General features: G+C 41.8%; 1 protein-coding gene across 4 annotated transcripts in view; it reads left to right on the forward strand.

The window, feature by feature from the left end:
* Window positions 1-20,682, forward strand: part of PLEKHM3 (pleckstrin homology domain containing M3) — a 205,454-nt gene that overhangs the window by 29,826 nt on the left and 154,946 nt on the right. The gene's annotated exons all lie outside the window — the stretch shown is intronic.

A 20,682-nucleotide genomic window follows, 5' to 3' on the forward strand; every position in this document is an offset into this window, starting at 1 on the left:
AGTGGCCACCCATTTTCAGGCTGCAGTTCTAGATTGCATGGTTGATCACTTATTCTCACAAGCTGGTATTCTCACAAGCATTCGTGGAGGGGTGTGCCAATATCCAGGTGCCTGCTAGTCAAAATCAGCCAAGATCTCTGAGTAAAATTTACTTTAAAACCTTTTAAGTTAGTAATCCGAACTGAAGAAAGACTCATTGTTTCTCCTGAGGAATATGCCAAAAGCAGAGGGAGGCAGTGCAGTACCTTGGCTAGAGCTGGAGGTGAGGACCCAGGAGATTTGGGGTCAGGTAAGACCTCTTCCTTGAGCTGCAGACTCGCATCTCCAACTGCCTGGTGAGCATTTTTTTGGAATGTACCACAGGCACCTCAAATTCAAAGTATCTCAAATGACTCATAATCCTCCTTTCTCCCACTCCTGCTGTTCTTAGTTAACAAGGGTTAATGAAAGGCTGGGGGCTCCTCAGAAGAAATAAAATTTTGTCAGTGTGTTTCTTTTGACGAGGTTTTGTGTCCAGCCCAGTCATTCTCTTACTTGCGGGTGTTATTACTGCATGGTTATGTTTTCTCCAGTTAATATTCATTTTTTTACCTAGCTCCTTTTCTGAACTCACCTTGAATAGCTTAAAGGCTTATCGAAGTGCGTCTTCCCTCATCTGCTCCTTCTTCCTACCCCGCTTCATCCCTTTCCTTCCTCCTGTAACAAGTCAGAGGGTCTTCTTCATCAGGTAGGGCCTCTGCATCTTCTGTCTCAATTGGTGATGAATAATCAGGCTCTTGAGCCTTTCTGAGGATAAATGCTATTTTGGGTACATAAAGCAAATTGGGCTCAGGTATAATGAGGGCTGTGGGTAGCTAGTGTGTAGCAGCTATTTTGCTAATAGGGAAGCCTGGTCTGAAGGAGGCCTTCTGGTCAAACAAAGTAGCATATTTGTTAGAAACACTGACTCTAAACCTAGACTGCTAGAGTTTCCAACTTTGCTTTAGTACTTACTAGTTGTATAACATAGCGCAGGTTTCTTAATCACTCTGTACCCCCATGTTAATTTTTTTTTTTTTTTTTTTTTGGACATAAAGTATCAGGTAATGGTAGTACTGACCTCAATTTCTTGTGGTCATTAAATGGGTTAAAACATCTACAGTGCTTCTTAGAACCATGTTCAGTATGCTTGAACACTTAATAAAAGTTGTAAACATTGAATGATATTATTGTTACTATTATAAATTGAATTTGAAATCCATCAGTGAGAATCAAAGTGACACTAACAAGCACCTCAAGGTTTTTTTTTGTTATAAAATGGGCCTCACAATAAATATTTCTTGAAATGAATTGGCCTTCCTGTGGTATACTTTCTCATAGTTATTAACTGGTTTGTTAATGGGAAATAGACCATTCTTTCCCTCTCTCATACTGATTTGTGATCAGCTACTTAATTGTCATTCACACCAGAGTTTATAGTCACTGATGGAAGCGATTGTTTCTTACCCATTTGTTTTTCTTTCTTTTTAAAGTTACTTTTCACCTGAGAATTTTACCCATTGTTTTATCTTCAGTATCTAACTTAGTGCTTTGAACATGTGCTCAAAAATATGTGCTCGAAAATTTTTTTAATGTAAAATGAGTGTAATCCTGGTAAGAACTAAGCTGATAAATTAAAGACATTAACTCCTTTAGCTGGTTTGTGTCTTTCTAGAAAAAATGACTCCACCCTCTTTTCTGACATCCTCCCTTTCTCCACCTTCACATCAACATTAAGCATTTGTACACCCTCTCTGTGAAGCTCTGTAGCAGCAGTAAATACTGAAAAATGAAGATAGGCTTTTGTCTCAAAAGCTGCCCTGATAAGAGAAAATCAGACACTTTTGATTTTCTCTCCCCGTGTTCACTTTCCCCTCCCTGACTGTGTGTGGGTTATAAAGTGCCCCTAACATTGGAAGAATGTGACTCTGGTCTTGGAGAGCTTGGAGAGCTATTTCGATACCATTTCAGACTCCTGAGTTGCGTTGGCACAATTAAGATTTCCCTTCTTACAGGAATCTGACTGCTGTTTGATGAGCACAAAGCCTGGTGAGATCATTGTGGTTTGCCCTTTAGTCTTTCTGATGTTGGCAATCATTTGAGATAATTTTATAACGTTTTTCAACTTTTCTCTCTTCCTTGATTGTGTTTCTTTACGGAAGATTATTGCTTTGGATTTGGAGACCACTGCTTTCCTAGAATGGGAAAGGGGTATCTGAGAGCAGAATACATGAACCAGATTAACAGTTTGTTTATTACTGTCAAAGCCAACATCTGAGCACCCAGTGTGTTTGTTCTCAGGGTGAGTGAGAGAGCCCAGGTGGAAAGAGAGGGGAAAAAAAATAATAATGGCAGTGGCAGTTGCAGCTAACACTTTGTTCATTGACAATTTTAAGTGCTTTATAGATAGCAGCTTATTTAATTTATAGAACACTCCTGTGACATGGGTTTTTCATTGGTCCTGTTTTAAGGATGATGAAACTGAGGCACAGGAAGCGTAAGTAACTTGTTCGAATTCCCACAGTGAGGGAGAAGTGGAGCCTCAATTTGGATCTAGGCAGTCTTCGTCCGAGTCCAGGCTCTTAACCACTAAGCTGGTGCTGTGCCCTTACTTTGGAAGCTAGTGGTCCTCAGTCTCCACAGCCCTCCACTTTGAAAACCTCATTGGCAGTAAATCCCTATGGGGGTAGTTGGTGGGGATCAGTACGATAATGTTCACTGAACTAAAATTAACCAACTTAGGTATGGCTGAAATTATTTAACACAGAAAGATTTATGTGTGCCTTGTAACTCTATCACTGGTTCAGAAAAACTGAGGCACGCCAAAGCAATCCAGCTAAGCAAGAATTGTTTCCTACATTTAACTTACTCGCTGAAATACTCGGACACAGAGCCGGTCACAGCTTCTAAGGAGACCAATGAATCCGCAAAAGGAAGACAGTCACTTTGCCTTTCATACTGTTTAATGTTAGCGTGGCAACAGCTGAAGTGAACCGACCCCGATGGGTTTGTAAGCATGGAAGGGAGAGCTTTGGGGTTTTGCCCCATTTAAAAAAAATATATTATACATTAAGTTCTGGGATACATGTGCAGAACGTGCAGATTTGTTACATAGGTATACACGTGTTTGGCCCATTTTTTAACTGTCTTACTTTGGAGATTGCCTTGCCTCAGGCAGAGGCAGACCTAGCTCTGACTTCTTAAGAAGGAATGTCGGCTGTGCTAGTGGATGAAGGTTGCCACCAGTTGATGGGATGTGGCTTTTTTCCTATCTTAAATAGTTAACACCATTTCCATCATCTGAGGATTGAGTAGTTCTGTCTCAGGGTTAAATCATAAAGTGATGATGGGAAGAAATAGATCTAAGGCAAAGTGACAGCAGAGGCAATTATCTCTGAAGAACCTCAAGGTAGGTGGTGGACACCAAAGCTTCCTCAGGATCAGTGCCTCTCCTTACTGCCATCCCAATGCCTGCTATGCCCTTGGTAGCTATAGCAAGGTATGACTGGGAACCAGCCCTGAGAGTGGGCCCTGATCCTACTACTAGAATGGCTGATTTCTTACAAGTCAACTCCAGAAAATGAAAAAAAAAAAAAAAAAAAAAAGAATGGCTGATTTCTAGTCTTAGCACTAGTCTTAGTTGTATAAAGACATGCTCTTCACTAGTGTCTGTACTAAACCCTTTTCCCTCTGCATCACTGTTATCTGTTCTTGTTCATTGAGTAATGACACAATCATAAGCACCAAGGACTTCCCTGTGGGATAAAGAAAACAAGGTCTTAACATCTCAGAATTACAATCTAAACATAAACGTATCATAAGGTAAGAACATAAAAAGTCATGTGAACATGTGGACATATATATGAAATATAGGTTATACACACACACACTTATAACAAAGTATAGACACATAGAGGAAGTGAGGCTTTATATAGACAACTTTACTGTCTATTGCGTTTGGTTTACAAACCTACTGAGGCAGGTTAAATTATCTCTATTGTCCTTCCCAACTCCAAAATTATATCATTCTAGGATGTATTTGAACTGACCCTGACTCATGGTTGTGTGGAAGCTAATTACTATAGTCAGATAATAAAAAATTGTAATGAAAACATAGGTACGGTTGAAATTATTTAACACAGAAAGATTTCTGTGTGTCTTGTAACTCTACTTCTGGGTGAACCGCTGTTGCAATTTTTAAAATAAAAAAATTTTAAAGAAATTCTTTGCATTAGCTACAGAGCTCTGAAACTCAACAAACTGCCAGAATCTAACTTACTTTTCCATTCCTGACTGTGTTCACATTTTCATCTGCTTGGCAAGGGCAGTGGTCAACTGGGCTTTTGTTTCCGTCGGTTTCACTCTCTGCTGACCTGGTACCATCCCTATGCCTGTATTTTCTTGTTCTAAGTACTTCAGGAGAAGGTCTCAAGCAGAGATTTTCTTTAGGGCTAGAAAAACCATGGCAGTAGAGTTTCTTTATCCCAGGTTTTGTGTTACTCTGTTTCGGTTCCCTTTTTCCCCATCTTTCACTTTTTTTAAAAAAAAAAAAGCCAAATTTGGGACTTATACTAAAATGACTGCTTTTTCAATTATGATGTTTCTCAAAAGCCTTGGAGCCAGTAGAGGTGGGAATATTCCTGCAGGCTAAGAACAAGTGAGGTCACCAGGACATGGTCTCTTGCTGAATTTATGATTCACCCTTCAGCAAGATTAGTCAGTACAAAGAAGTTGCTAAAATAGGTCACAGAAAATTGATTTTATATGGTCGTATAGTTTCCATTGGTTACATTATTGAATGTTGGCCTGTGGCAGCTATTTGGAAACCCAATATGCCTCATTGACAGCCCACATTCTGATTCATAACACTTCTCTATGGGAACCTTTAAATCAAAATGTCTGATATTTTTTCCCGGTTGTCCTACTAATTTATTTTTTTTTCTTTTTGGCTAAGGAAAACTATGGTTACTAATTTCATAAACTGCTAAAGTTTTCTTTCTAAAACACAAATCTTTTCATATCACTTTGTTCTCAAAAGTGAACCACAGTTCCCCATTTCTTACAAAATCAAGTGTAAACTTTATAAAGCATCCAGGTATCTTCCCAACCTTATCACCTACACCTTCTTCCTTTTGAGCCTTTTTGCCATTTTTGAAAGTGCCATGTGCTTTAAAGCTCCTGGGCCTTTGCTGCCTCTTCATCCCAGAATACTTTCCCTGCCCTTTTCACTTTCCAAAAGTCCTCCATTATCTTTCAAGGGCCAATTCAAATGCCATATCCTCCCTGGGACCTTTCCAGATTTTTCTCAATTAAAATTCTTTTTTTTTTCCCCCTTTCACTTTATGTTCCCATGGCACATTTTACTCTGCTGTGCACGATAGATAATTGCTTGTCCATCCATCTCCCATACCAGATTGGAAGTCCTTTGAAGGTATCAGCTGTATTTCAGAAAACTCTGCTGTACCAAGCATGAGCACGTGGAAAGTTGAATTCTGTGTATTGGTGCTTAAAAGTCAGGACAGAATAGTGATGTTTTGTTTTTTATTTAAAATGGAAAGGGCTTCTCTTTCTTTCTCCTTAGTTACAGCTTGATTCAAGTTGAATGAAGTTTGTTGTTATTACTACTGTCAGTAAGACATTATCACTTAATGAGCGATAATTTTATGCCCAGCTCTGTGCTAAGAAGTGTTCATTCATTATCTTAGTTAATAATCACAACAGTTTAACATAATAGATGATATTATCCTGATCTACAAAGGAGGAAACAGGCTTAGAGAAGATGCAACTAGTATGTGGCAGGGCTAGGATTCTAAGCCAAGCCTAACTCTAAGACTGCACATAACCACTGTGTTACACTGCCTCTCCAGCCTGAGGAAGGCTAGGACTCATGCCCTCCACCACAAATAAAACACAGTGTGATCTAGATTTAAAGTCTGGAGGTTGGAGTACTACTCTCAACTTGCCCACTTTGTGGTATAACCTTGGCCAAGTCATTTTGCTTCCTGGAACCTCTTTCCAAATGTGTTCAGTCAGTTAGAATGCTTTCAGAAGCAAGTAACAAAGTACTCAACCAAAAGTGGCACAAATAGTAAGGCCAAAATAGCATTGTATTTTTTCTTTTATCTAACAGATAACTATTGAGCACTTAGTGAATGTCGAGGACTTATGCAATGAACACTTAACAAGATACCCAGGGCTAGGTGGTCTTGGGGTCATCCAGGACCTACAGGCTTTCCATCTTTTTGCTTTGTTGTCCTTGGTATATTGGTGATTTCTCTTCTCTCCCCTCGTTGGTACAAAGTGGCCACAGCTGCCCCAAGGATCATTTTTTAAAAAATTTTTCCTAACTTCCCAAGTGTGTTCAGATCATTTTCTTAAATACCAGCAGTAAAAGCCAGGAAGAAAGAAAGCAGGGCATCTCTTCTGGGTCTTTTTTCCAGAGGCTCCCAATAGCACCCGCTCCTTGGCCAGAACTGGGTCACATGTCCACCCCTAAGGCAATCTCTGGCAAAGGAAAATAGGCTTATTGTGATTGGATTAAACAAATTATTATTCTTTTCACAGGGCACGGGAGAGGCCATCTTTCCTGAGCATATTGCCCCCATACCTGAACAAAATTAGGTTCTGTTGATGAAGGCAGCTGACAGGTTCTGCCTCACATGTGGATGTACTAGTGGAATTTCTAGGATCCCTTCCGGCTCTAAGTCTCTAATTCTGTAGGCTGCATCAAGAAATCGTAATGGAATGCCATTTATGCCTCAAATCCAGCAGCCTCAGTATGGGAGGGTCTTTTATATTTAATTCCTATAGATTGGAGATATAGAGCCAAAAGCTCACCATGGCAAAGAATAAGCATGGTATGAAAGGTGATGTTTGGAATTGTTTCCTGGGTCAAAAAGCTCAACAAAGGCTAGGGCTTGCCCTCATCACAGAAGACAGAAAAACTCTGCTTTTAAAAAGTTGGGTCTGTGATCTCCTAGTCAGGTTCACACTTGAGAAAAATTGGCCAGGAATGTATTGACTTATGCTCTATCACTGTTGCAAAGAACTGGATGGAAGAGATCCCTAAACTGATATATCTAGCTAATATGTAGCCAGATATGTTACAGGTCTGTTTCCACTAGAGCTGACATAGGTAATCTTTTTTCTAGGTTTATGAGGGGAAAATGAATGGAATATCCTCTTTTTACCCAAAAAGAAAGTCTCCAAAGTAGCCATAGAAAAGACTAGTTCATTTCTACCAGAACAAATTTGTTAATAAAAATATCTGTGGAATACCATCTGTGTACTCCACTGGCCAACACTGTAGCAGGGCCTGTGGAGCGTATTTAATATGTGCAAGACACAGTCTGGCTTTGGTTGCTGTAGTATCATTCTCTTCATGTTCTTTGCTATGGACATGTGTGTCAGTGTCATGATTAGTGTGCCCTGATGTGCCTGTGACGAGGAGGACAAAGACCTAACATTAGTTCATTTTTTTCCCTTTGTTTCTGGCTTAAACATAGTTGAGTACTATAACATGAAACAAATTGACTTGGAAAACTGTGTTTTATTAACCAGGAATCAAAGAAAAGAGTGATGATTGTGATTCAGAATGCCAGAGGAGTCTTCATTGAGGAAAGGCTATTTCAGCTGAACTTTGAGGGTTGAGCACAAAGTCAAGGTGGAAAGAACACAGCGTATGTATGAGATGGTCAGGAGGCTAACCTAGAACAGGGGGACATTTTGGAGTAGTAGGCTGAGACTTTGGAGGACCTTCAAAGCCATACGAATAGACTTACTGTGATATATTTGGCAAGAAGCACCCATACATATCTTGAGACTCAAAATTAAAGGGTATTTGATAAGAAATGTGGAAGTTGGTGGGGTGAAAGGTGGTGATAGGGTAGCAGGGACCCTCATTTTCAGTGGCCTTATGTGTCCATGTAAAGGGACATCAGCTAGAATGGTACTCTTGGCCTCTCTCCATCCCTTTGCACACTCCACCCATGAGAAGGAGGAGTGACTTATTGGCAAGTTTAGGAGACGAACCAGGTAATTCAGCTGCTCTCCTAAGAGCACTAATTCTGGTCCACTCGCCCAGATCTGCTCCTCCATGCCATCAGCCCTTCATGGGCAGTTTCCCAGGAGGGAAGGCCTCTGACTATCCAGTGATGCTTGTGACTCAGAGGTAAGTCTGTGAAATCCTGGGATTCAATTTGCTGCTACGCAACTAAGTTGCATCCTCCAACTGGCTGATGTTTCGATCCCCATGTATCTGGCCACCCTCTGTCCGTCTCAATTGGTTCAAAAGTTGGGTGAGGAAAAGGAATGCTCTTCAATGGGTCTCCTCAGGCCCCAGCAGTACATGGAATGATTGGTAGGTGGAAAGAACTAAGGGATGGAAACCAATCAGGTCTGCCAGGCGTCATGATGTGTGATGAGGACTCAAATTAGGGTGATAGTGACAATGAAGAGAAAGTGGGACTTGTGAAAAGGAAAAGAAGGGCTGTAATTGGGGATAGATGGAGGATAATGGATAAAGGAAAGAGAAAATCTAAGTGAAGGCCCACCATCAGGAATGCTCTTTACCCCTTCCTTCCATCTCTGAGTATCAATTCTACCCTCTCTTCAAAGTCTACCTCAGATGCCACCTCCTTCTCAAGACTTTTAAGAACTCCCCAGGCAAAAGCCTTCTCTTTCTTCTCTTGCATGTTAGAAGGCTCTGAGTACTTTTTGCTGCATATTGCAGATACTTTGGGGCCCATCTTTTCCCCACTATGGGCTATAAACTCTATTGATAGGATCTGTGTCTGATTGGTTTGGTATCTCCACAGATTCTAGCAAAGTCCTTTGCTGATACAGTCAACAATATTTATGGAGCCAGTCTCTGGTATTCAGGAAGGAGAGAGATATCAAGGTCCCTGTTCTCAGGAGGAGAGAGTTCTTTGAAGGAAATAAAGCAAGAGGTGTGATGGAGAACAATTGAGGGGCTCTTTAACCTGAGTGGTTAAGGGATGGCTTCACTGAGGATAGCACTTTTGAGGTGAAACACTGAGAGAGGCAAATAAGGTAGTGGAACTGGGGAGAGAAGCCCCAGATGGAGAACATGGCAACTCAGAGGCCTCGGAGCTAGAATGTGCTTGGCTTGTTCAAGGGACCTAAGAGAGGATTGTGGCTGGAGTGAGAGAAGGGTTATAAGATGATGTGAGATGAGGTCAGAGCAATAGCCAGAGGCTAGGTCATGTGGACCAGGAAGAAGAGGCATTGTAAGCGTATGGAATCTGAAGGAAAAAGACACTTCAGCCATAAGGGGGTAGGATCAAGCAAATACTTTTTTAATAGACACAGTAAACCTTAGGATATTGGACGATAGAGGAAAGGAGGTTAGTAGAGAGAGAACTGCAACATGTTATAGACGAAGGGATTCTAGAGAAGTAGGAAGGAGCTTGTTAACAGTAGAGGTGGAAGGGTCTGCTATAGCAAGGAAGCAAAAAGTTTCTTCTTTTGATACTAAAAGGCTGAAACGGAAAACATCTATTGAACACTTATATAGTGTCAGGCATTGTCCTAAGAGCTACTTATTTCTTCCTCACGACAGTACACTGAGGTACATACTACTATGATAGCGCCACTTTAAAGATGAGGAAACTGAGACTCAGGTTAAATAATTTGTCAACGGTCACGTAGGCAGTAAGGGCAGAATTGGGAGTTGAACCTAGGCTGGTTGCTCCAGCAACTGAGGCCTTAACCACTAAGCTCTGTGGCACTTCTACAGGACATGGGTTAGTATGATGTTGAAGTGAAGTCAAATATCTTATATATACAAGAGCTCCCTACAGTGCACAGAGAAAGAGACCATGGAATTAGGTGTTTGAGGAAAGTGAAGATGGTATGGAAATACTGTTCTGGGGATTGTGTTTCAGATCCACAGAAATGAATAAAAGAATAGATTATCAGGATTAAAGATATGATAGAAGGTGAGCAATATGAATTTGTGTTTCCTGGGGTTAGCACTTCTATCTCTTGCTCAAGAAAGCTAGACTTAAATAGAGAATATAGATGATGGTGTGATCCAGAATTGGTGATTAAATCAGAGAGGTAAGAGAAAACGAGTTTAAACTACTGACCACAGATCTTGAGAAGCTAGGAATCCAGTGAAACAGGGAAGAGGTTGTGCGGGGTGAGGTGGAAGAGTTTTGTGATTGAAGGCCCTCGTGAAGATGGAGTGGAAGGCAGGTGAGGTGGACTGAGAAAAATGCCTGTGTAAAGAATGAAGGAAGGCCGGGCGCGGTGGCTCAAGCCTGTAATCCCAGCACTTTGGGAGGCCGAGACGGGCGGATCACGAGGTCAGGAGATCAAGACCATCCTGGCTAACCCGGTGAAACCCCGTCTCTACTAAAAAAATACAAAAAACTAGCCGGGCAAGGTGGCGGGCACCTGTAGTCCCAGCTACTCGGGAGGCTGAGGCAGGAGAATGGCGTAAACCCGGGAGGCGGAGCTTGCAGTGAGCTGAGATCCGGCCACTGCACTCCAGCCTGGGCGACAGAGCGAGACTCCGTCTCAAAAAAAAAAAAAAAAAAAAAAAAAAGAATGAAGGAGAACCAGGTTGGAATTGATAAGAACTTTATTATGAAGAGTTCTAAAAGGTCTAGGATATTACTGTTGTGGAAGACAGAATTTGTCTCTGGAGTCAAAGAGGGTAAGGAACTGTGTTGTCAAGATCCTAAAACCACAGGGCAAATGCATAACTCACATTATTACCCACCACAGCAACACCCCAGGGTTCTTTCCCACTGAGTCCACATGTGGTCTCAGCATCTTTCTCAGTGCAGAGTTCCAGGAAGTCAATAGCAGTCGATGAAAACTGACTTTTATCTTTGCTTTAGACAGTGCCATGAGGGGTTGTTACTTGAGATCAAGAGTGGGTGGAGCTGACAGTGGGGCAGTGTGTAAGAGATGAAGTTTAGTAGTCCCCTGGAATTAGAGTTGTGGCTAGAGTGGAATTTTGAAATCTAGAGGGTGTAACTAATCTTGGAGAAGTGCACAGCCTTAGAGGAGGGAGTGGGGCTGGTAGGTGGTTGAATGGTTCTCAGGAAGTCTAACCACTTTCTCTCCTGCTCTAGGCTGTCAGTGCAGTGCTGGCAGCACCTGGGCCAGAGCCGTTAGGTGAGGTTGAACCAAGTGGCATGGTGTCTGCAAAGCTGGAAATGGGGCCTAAAAGGCAAGAGGAAGTAGCAGTTGAATACAGATTGTTGGTATTGGCCATAAGTGAAGACGAGCCAAATCAGAGGAATACCTTTGTTCTGAAGTGATGCTTCTTTTCTTTCTTTTTTTTTTTTTTTAAGTTTTACACTTTTATAAGTTTAATGTTGTCACTGTATGTTTACATATTCATTGGTACAATTTACATCAAGTTTTGTACTTATCCATTTTTGCAAAGATATCTTTTCTTTTTTCTTTAGCTAATCAATTATATTGATGGAGGCCTCATGTGGTGGCTCACACCTGTAATTCCAACACTTTGGAAGGCCAAGGCGGTAGGATTGCTTGAGCCCAGGAGTTTGAGACCAGTCTGGGCAACATAGCGAGGCCCTGTCTCTACAAAAATAAAAATAAATTAGTTGGGCGTGGTTGGCGCACACCTGAAGTCCTACCTACTCAGGAGGCTGAGGTGGGAGGATCTCTTGAGCCTGGGAGGTTGATGCTTGCCGTGAGCCATGAACATGCCACTGCACTTCAGCTTGGTCAACAGAGCAAGACCCTGTCTCAAAAAAAAACCAAACGATGTTTTTAATGATGGAGAAGTCTATATTCGAGTAATTTACCACAACCAAATTGTAAGGACTTTAAGAACTTCTGTCACCTTTGTGTCTCCAACAAAGCTTAGTGCCCTGCTTTGCACGTAGTTGGTGCTCCATAAATGCGGGTCAAATTGCTTTGCTTCCTTGTCTTTGAGCCTATATAACAGTTGTAAATCCTGTTTCCTGACTTCCAGATAATATCATTTATCCTTTCAGCTTACTATAGCCTGGATAGCCTGTAGAGAAACTGAAAAGAAAGATGATCCAGTGAAAGAAGTGTCATAGATCTTCTAAACTTTGACAGAGAAGCAGTCCGGGTGAGCCTGTCTAGGACTGCATCCACTTTCTGCTCTGGCTTCTTTTCACATTTATTAATCTTATTATAATAACTTAAGTGTTTCATTTAAATTTTCCTAGATAATTTTGATTTGGAATATTGGCACCACATGGCTTTTGAGTTCTTTGAAAACATTAAAAGGTTGCACTTTGTCTTTCATTCCAACTATTGCCTGATCTTCAGAATCCTATTCCTGTGGGTTCATTCATTATTCTGACTCAGGCAGTCCAGATTTTCCTGGTAAAGTAGTTACCTAAACATTTCATTTATTGTGATCTGGAACATTGTATTTTTTAAAAAGGCAAAATTTTATAAAGTAATCAAAATGAAAGCACATTAATAGTCCAATAATTATATATGCTAATATATGTGAACAAACCTAATTATTTAATCTGTATATATTTATAAAAAATGTCTAAAGGGTTCATATCAAACAGTATACAGGCCGGGCGCTGTGGCTCACACCTGTAATCCCAGCACTTTGGGAGGCCGAGGCGGGCAGATCACAAGGTCAGGAGATCGAGACCATGGTGAAACCCTGTCTCTACTAAAAATACAAAAAATTAGCCGGGTGCGGTGGCGGGCACCTGTAGTCCCAGCTACTCGGGAGGCTGAGGCAGGAGAATGGCGTAAACCCGGGAGGCGGAGCTTGCAGTGAGCCGAGATTGCGCCACTGCACTCCAGCCTGGGTGACAGAGCGAGACTCCGTCTCAAAAAAAAAAAAAAAGTATACAGTCTGGGCAGGAGAATTTTGTGGGTGCTAGGGTGTAGAAGTGGAAACTTTTTTTTTCCTTTTACATTTCTTACTGATTTGGGGAATAATTTTTATTATAAAATTTAATAAATATTTGATGAGCATGAAATAGTATTTGAAGGCAAAAATGACTCTGAGTCATCAGAATGGTATAGACATAGAGCCGTGAAGGTTCAGAGCACAATTGTTTTCAACTAGAAGGGATGAAGAAAGGCTTCAGGAATGGATGAGATTTTATCGTAGCCCTCAAGTATGGGGAGAACTCGGACAAGCAGAGACGAAGGAAGATCTAGGTGGGGGACTGTGGAGAAAATGCATGAAGGTCAGGAGGAGGTGAGCCATGAAAACGGTGATTTGGTCAACTGACAGAAAGATGGTGGAGTTAAGAGGGGCAGCACTGTGTGAGGGGTTTCTGAGGAAATGTATGATGGAGGGGTCAGGCTAATATACCCTGAACCCCCTAATTATCTTAACATCCCTAGAAGTGGGACAACCACCTGTGACATACTCTTGCAAAAACAAAACAGATACAAAACCAAAAAGCCGCCAAGAATGAAAACACAAAAAACCTCACTGAACCTTGAGGTTCAAGTAGCAGTTGACAGAAAACGTGGGAAACAGGAACATTGAAGTAATTCTGTGAAGATACACTCAGCCAAATCCAGAATGTGGGAAATTCTGCAGGATAAATGAACCAGCTTCTTCAGGAAATACATGGCATGTAAAAAAAGGAGGAAGAGAGAACTGTTATAGATTTTAAAAAACTTAAAAGACATGTCAATGAAATCAACATATGAACTCATTCAAACAAACTATCTATATTAAAGAAATGTGCCTGGGTGTGGTGGCTCATGCCTGTAACCCGAGCACTTTGGGAGGCCGAGGCATGTGGATCACCTGAGGTCAGGAGTTCGAGACCAGCCTGACCAACATGACGAACCCCTGTCTCTACTAAAAATCAAAAAATTAGCTGGGTATAGTGGCACACGCCTGTAAACCCAGCTACTTGGGAGGCTGAGACAGGAAAATTGCTTGAACCCGGGAGGTGGAGGTTGCAGTGAGCCGAGATTGTGCCACTGCACTCAAGCCTGGGTGACAGAACGAGACTCCATCTCAAAAAGAAAAGAAAAGAAAAGAAAAATGTTTGGGACAACCTGGGAAAATTAGACACAGACTAGGTATTAGATAAGGAATTATCAGTTTTGTTGGGTGTGAAAAAGTATCGTATATATTTTAAAGATCTTATCTGTTAGACTAGAAATATACCCTGAAGTATTTACAGGTGAAATGAAACTAATGTCTGTGATTTGCTTTCAAACATACCAGCAAGAAAAACAAATAAAAAGCAAGAGTTGGAGAGGGATAGGAGAGATGAAAGAAGAATGGCAGAAAATTGCAATTTTTAAAACTGAACAATGCGTACCTGGCGTTCATCTTACTCTTCTACATGCTTTTCAAGTGTGTTTGAAACTTTCCATAATGAAATGTTTAAGGCCAAGCCAAGGAGTATGGACTTTACTGTGTGGCACCCAGAAACCTGTGAAGAGTGTTAGCCTGAGGAGGGGTGTGAGAGGGACTGTGAGATACCCATAGAGTTTAGCCTGGCAACAATGGGTGAAATGGCCAGGAAGGAGGAGGACTCAACCTTGATGAAGGTGGCCATGAGCATGGAAACTTTTTTGAGAACAGATAGAGGAAATAATGGCAAAAGAGAAACTCTTTGGGGTGTTGGCAGTAGAGAAGTGAATCAGGTGCATGACAGGGAAAATTCCCTTCTTCCTCTTCAGTAACTAGCATTTATTGTCCTGAAACCACTGCACTGGATACTGTAAGGATGAGGAGAAGGAAAAGGGGATCTTCGTTGAGGAGGAACAGAACCAAGTCTTTGTGTTAGCCACAGTAGAAAGCAATGGAGAAATAGTTGTTTTTTGTTTGTTTGTTTGTTTGTTTTGTTTTTCATGAGGAATTTGTCTTGTGGTTTCAGTATGAAATTCACGGGTACAGTGATTTGTTTTGCTCGCCTTTCTCTGTTTTCTTTGGGGAAATGATGATATTCTTTGTCAGTGATCCTATCTGGATCATTTGTGATATTAGATAATTTACTCATTTGCAAAATAAATTATATTACAGTTGACTCTTGAATAACTTGGGTTAGGTGTGGCAGTCCCTCATGCCGTAAAAAATCCATGTTTGGGCCGGATGTGGTGGCTCATGCCTGTAATCCCAACACTTTGGGAGGCTGAGGCAGGCAGATCACGAGGTCGGGAGATCAAGACCATCCTGGTTAACACAGTGAAACCCCGTCTCTACTAAAAATATAAAAAATCAGCCGGGTGTGGTGGCGGGCGCCTGTAGTCCCAGCTACTCAGGAGGCTGAGTCAGGAGAATGGCGTGAACCCGGGAGGCGAAGCTGGCAGTGAGCCGAGATCGCGCCACTGCACTCCAGCCTGGGCAACAGAGCAAGACTCCCTCTCAAAAAAAAAAAAATCCATGTTTAATATTTGACTCCCCCAAAACTTTATTAATAGCCTACTGTTGACCAGAAGCCTTACTGATAACATGAACAGTCAATTAACACACATTTTGTATGTTATATGTGTTATATACTGTATTCTTACAATTGAGTAAGCCAGAGAAAAGAAAATGTTATTAAGAAAATCAAGCGGGGTGCAGTGGCTCATGCCTGTAATCCCAGCACTTTGGGAGGCTGAGGCATGCAGATCAGGAGTTCGAGACCAGCCTGGCCAACATGGTGAAACCCCGTCTCTACTAAAAATGCAAAATTAGCCAGGCGTGGTGGCAGGTACCTGTAATCCCAGCTACTTGGGAGGCTGCGGCAGGAGAATCACTTGAACCCAGGAGGCGGAGGTTGCAGTGAGCCAAGATCATGCCATAGCACTCCAGCCTGCAGGACAAGAGCAAGACTTCATCTCAAAAAAAAAAAAAGAAAGAAAGAAAGAAAAGAAAATCAAAGCCGGGCACAGTGGCTCCCACCTATGATCCCAGCACTTTGGCAGGCCAAGGTGGGAGGATTGCTTGAAGCCAGGAGTTTGATACTAGCCTGGGCAACATAGCAAGACTCTGTCTCTACAAAAAATTAAAAAATGGACCAGGTGCGACAGTGCATACCTGTAGTCCCAGCCACTCTGGAGACTGATCTAGGAGGATTGCTTGAGCTCAAGAGTTCAAGGCTGCAGTGAGCTATGTTTGTACCACTGCTGTCCAGCCTGGGTGACAGAGTGAGACCCCATCTCAAGAAAGAAAGGGAGGGAGGGAGGGAGGGAAGAAGGAAGGAAATCACAAACAGGCTGACAGGTGCACCATGGTGGCCATAGCCATCTACATAAAATAAGTAAATAATCAGGATGAGAAAATATATTTACTATTCATTAAGTGGAAGTAGATTATAAACGTCTTCATCTTCTTCATCTTCATGTTCAATAGACTGAGGAGGAAGAGAAGGGGCTGCTCTTCCTATCTCAGTGGTGGCAGAGATAGAAGATTTTCCAGGTAAAAGTGGACCTGCACAGTTCAAACCCATGCTCTTCAAGAGTCAACTGTATTCATTTGTGATGATATTCATTTATGAAGTCAAACACTTTCACTTCATTATTATATGATATTCATTTATCAAATTAGTCATTGTGAGATTTTATTATTTATGAAATTGAATACTTTAAAAGAATATGTGTGGGGTTAATTAAATGAGTTGGAATGATATAGCCCAGAGAAACAAAAGGTGAACTATGGTAAATTAATGAAAACTTAGATTTAAATACATAGCTTCTGATTTGTTAGTAGCAAAAATATTAAAAATAAACTTCAGTCTGGGTGCAGTGGCTCACAACTATAATCGAAGCACTTTGGGAGGCCAAAGTGGGAGGACTGTTTGAAGCCAGGAGTTCAATACCAGTTGGGGCAACATAGTGAGATTCCTTCTCTACAAAGAAATAAAGAAATAAGCCAGGTATCATGATGTGCGCCTATACTCCCAGCTACTTAGGAGGCTGAGGCAGGAGGATTGTTTGAGCCTCTAGGAGTTCAAGGCTGCAGTGAGCTATGATTGTGCCACTGTACTCCAGCCTTGGGGACAGGGTGAGACCCTGTCTCAACTAAATAAATAAACTTCAGATCCAGTAGAAAGAGTTGTTAGAGAAATGGTAGTTCTCTAGCACTTTATGATCAGATATGTAACTTTTATATCACACACAATATATTAATAAGGTATGGTATAAACAGGTCCTCCAGAGAGGAATGGATACTGCAGAAAATAGCTTCCTGATCACCTTTGCTATTTTTCTTATTTTTCTTTTCTTTTCTTTTTTTTTTTTTTTTTTTTTTTTTGAGATGGACTCTCACTCTGTCGCCCAGGCTGGAGTGCAGTGGCGCGATCTCGGCTCACTGCAACCTCTGCCTCCTGGGTTCAAGGGATTCTCCTGTCTCAGCCTCCTGAGTAGCTGGGATTACAGGTGCACACCACCACACCCGGCTAATTTTTGTATTTTTAGTAGAGATGGGGTTTCTCCATGTTGGACCAGTCTGGTCTCGAACTCCTGACATCATGTGATCCGCCCACCTCAGCCTCCCAAAGTGCTGGTGTTACAGGGGTGCACCAGCGCGCCCAGCTGATTCTTATTTTTCAAGAAATTACATGACAAACAGCAGCCTATAAGAATACACCATTTCCCCAGCCTGGGCAATATGGTGAAACCCTGTCTCTATTAAAAACATATAAAAATTAGCTAGGTATGCTGGCATATACCTGTATTCTCAGCTGGCTGGGAGGCTGAGGTGAGAGGATTGCTTGAGCCTGGGAGGTCAAGGCTGCAGTGAGTCATGATCATGCCATTGCACTCCAGCCTGAGTGAAGAGTAAGACCCTGTCTCAAAAAAAAAAAAAAAAGCCAGTTCCTAGGATTCTAGGATTCACAGTTTTTTTTTTCTGTTTCGATTTAATGTACCACTTAAAGAGGGCTGAAGCTGAGTTGGGAGAACAGAGATAGGAAATGTTGCTTAGTGAGTGGGGAAAAAATGTTGGAACCCAGTGCATTTTTTTCTTCTTATTCTGCATCTAGAAGGTGAGGGAACCTTGAAAATTCCCTCGCCGGTCTTCTCATTCAGTCCACCCAAGCTGGCACCTGCCACCATACCTTCTATAGTTAGAAAGGAGTGAGGTTTTAGCCGGGCTTGCTGCTGGTTTGGGCCCAATTAAAGTAGAATTTTTAATTCCTGGGAGCTGTTGTTAAAAGCTCGCAGAGAGATAAGAAGAGGGGAGGAAAAGTCCTAGCGAAAAGCAGGAGAGGTGGTTTTTATTTTACTCCGTGGACTCAGCTGAGCCGTCGGGTCACAGTGGGGATGGGGATAGAGGGACACATAGTTTTAAGTCTTATTATGGAAAAGATTGAACTATCATCAGTGCTTGATGGAAATGAGACCAGGAGAGGTGGCAGCAGTGTCGCTAACAGCACTGCCTCCCTTATTGCATTATCAGAAGAAAAAGATAACCTGCAAATAGGCATCCATTATCTCTTTCTACAAAGGGATTAGTGTGGGTTGCAAGAAATTAATGGCTTTTGAGTTACCACAGAAATACTAATGAATGTCAGGACCAGAGATGTAAAGCAGGTAAAACTGGCTTTTCTCAGCCTCATTTCTCTCCTTCTCTCTTTTGGTTTGCTATTTTAAGATCTAGACCTATATTATTCTTTTTTTCTTTAGCCAAAAGCAGAAATCTTTAGCCAAAAGCAGAAATCATACCCTTTGGCAGTATGATTTATCTTTTTTAGGGAATGACTCAATTAGTTTATGACTGTCTCCAATGTGTGTCGGCAAAGAGATTGAGAAACATTTCAGAAATTAAAATCTCTACCAGGGAGGAGATGATTGACATCTCTTACATGGATGTCATTTTTTCTTTTCTTTTCTTTTCTCTTTTCTTTTCTTTTCTTTTTTCTCTTTCTTTCTTTCTTTCTTTCTTTCTTTCTTTCTTTCTTTCTTCTTTCTCTTTCTTTCTTTCTTTCTTTCTTTCTCTCTCTCCTCCTCTCCTCCTCTCCTCCTCTCCTCCTCTCCTCCTCTTCTCCTCTTCTCCCCTCCTCTCCCCTCCTCTTCCCTCCTTTCCCCTCCTCTCCTTTGAGACAGAGTTTCACTTTTGTTGCCCACGCTGGAGTGCAATGGCATGATCTTGGCTCACTGCAACCTTTGCCTCCTGGGTTCAAGTGATTCTCCTGCCTCAGCCTCCTGAGTAGCTGGGATTACAGGCGCATGCTACCATGCCTGGCTAATTTTTGTATTTTTAGTAGAGACGAGTTTCGCCATATTGGCCAGGCTGGTCTCGAACTCCTGACCTCAGGTGATCCACCCGCCTCTGCTTCCCAAAGTGCTGGGATTACAGGCGTGAGCCACTGTGCCTGGCCGGATGTCATTTTCATGTCTGATAAGAATGTCAGGAAATCTCTGAAATGATAGTCCCCTTTTATTAAGTACTAAACTAGTATATATTGCACTAATCATTGATTACGGATGGCATGACTAGTAAAACAGTGGGAAAGAGAGAAAAGAAGATAGGAAGGGAATTATACCTACTATGTGCTGAGCATTGTGCTAGGTGCTTTATTTCTAATTCAACAAGTACTTACTAAGCACCCACTATGTACAAGGCAATGTTCAGTGTGCTGTGGTCTAAGAATGAAAAGAGAGACCCTACCCTTGCCCTCAGTGGAACTGATTGTCTAGCAGGAAAGACAGTCTTAAAAAAAATTTAAGACTTATTTTATTTGTTCAGACATGTAAATAAGCTATTATAATATAGCCTGAGCTAAGAGCCCATGATAGAAGAATAATTTAGTAGTGATACCTGATACTGACTCAGGCATGCATGCACGTGTGTAGGTGAGGTTGGGAGAATCAGGACAGACTCTTTTTCTGAAAGAGGGTAAGTGTGCAGTTGCTGATTGAAGCCTTTGGAAGGAGCATTGCAAGCTCAGGGGATAGCATAAGCACAGTCAGGCTCAGAGAGAAAACTGCCATCTAAGCAGAGACCTAAAAAGTGAGCTAGTCGGGTCAAGCTTGGATCTCTGGTTCCTAGACAGAAGGCCCATGAACTGGCCTTGAGGGCTGCTGAAGGTATCTGAGAAATGAGAGTTTGTGAGCAGCACATTTTATGCTCTCTCCTATTCATTGACCCTTCCTCGCTTTACCAACCTGAGAAAAGATAAGAGTATTAGCAGAGAGTTAGGTCCAGTGGCAGAAGGCACGTTCTCTCTTGTGTATTTGGTACTGTTAGGTTGGTGCAAAAGTAATTGCAGTTTTTACCATTAAAAGTAATGGTAGAAATAGACTGTTAATAGACTAATAGACTGTTAATAGTCTATTACCTAGAAAACATGGAACCCTGGCAAAGTGTGATTGATTCCTAGATTCACAAGGCATAACTAGTCACAGTCGTTCCAGTATTTCTGTTTTCCACACAGACCTCTGCATCTCACATTGATGTTGCACACTCCATTGGTGTTGCACGTTCCATGCCCCATACTTATTCTCGTACATGCGATTCCACCCTAGTTCTAGTTTTTATTTTTATTTTATTTTTAAGACAGAGTCTTGCTGTGTCTCTCAGGCTGGAGTGCATTGGCATGATTACAGTGGCTACAGGCATGTGCCACATGCCCAGCTAATTTTTTAATTGTTTATAGAGATGGGCTCTCACTATGTTGCCTAGGTTGGTCTTGAACTCCCGTGCTCACGCAATCCCTCCCACCTTGGCCTCCCAAAATGCTGGGATTAGAAGTGTGC

This window comes from Macaca thibetana, chromosome 12 (assembly GCF_024542745.1).
Source record: "Macaca thibetana thibetana isolate TM-01 chromosome 12, ASM2454274v1, whole genome shotgun sequence".
Lineage (NCBI taxonomy): Eukaryota > Metazoa > Chordata > Mammalia > Primates > Cercopithecidae > Macaca > Macaca thibetana.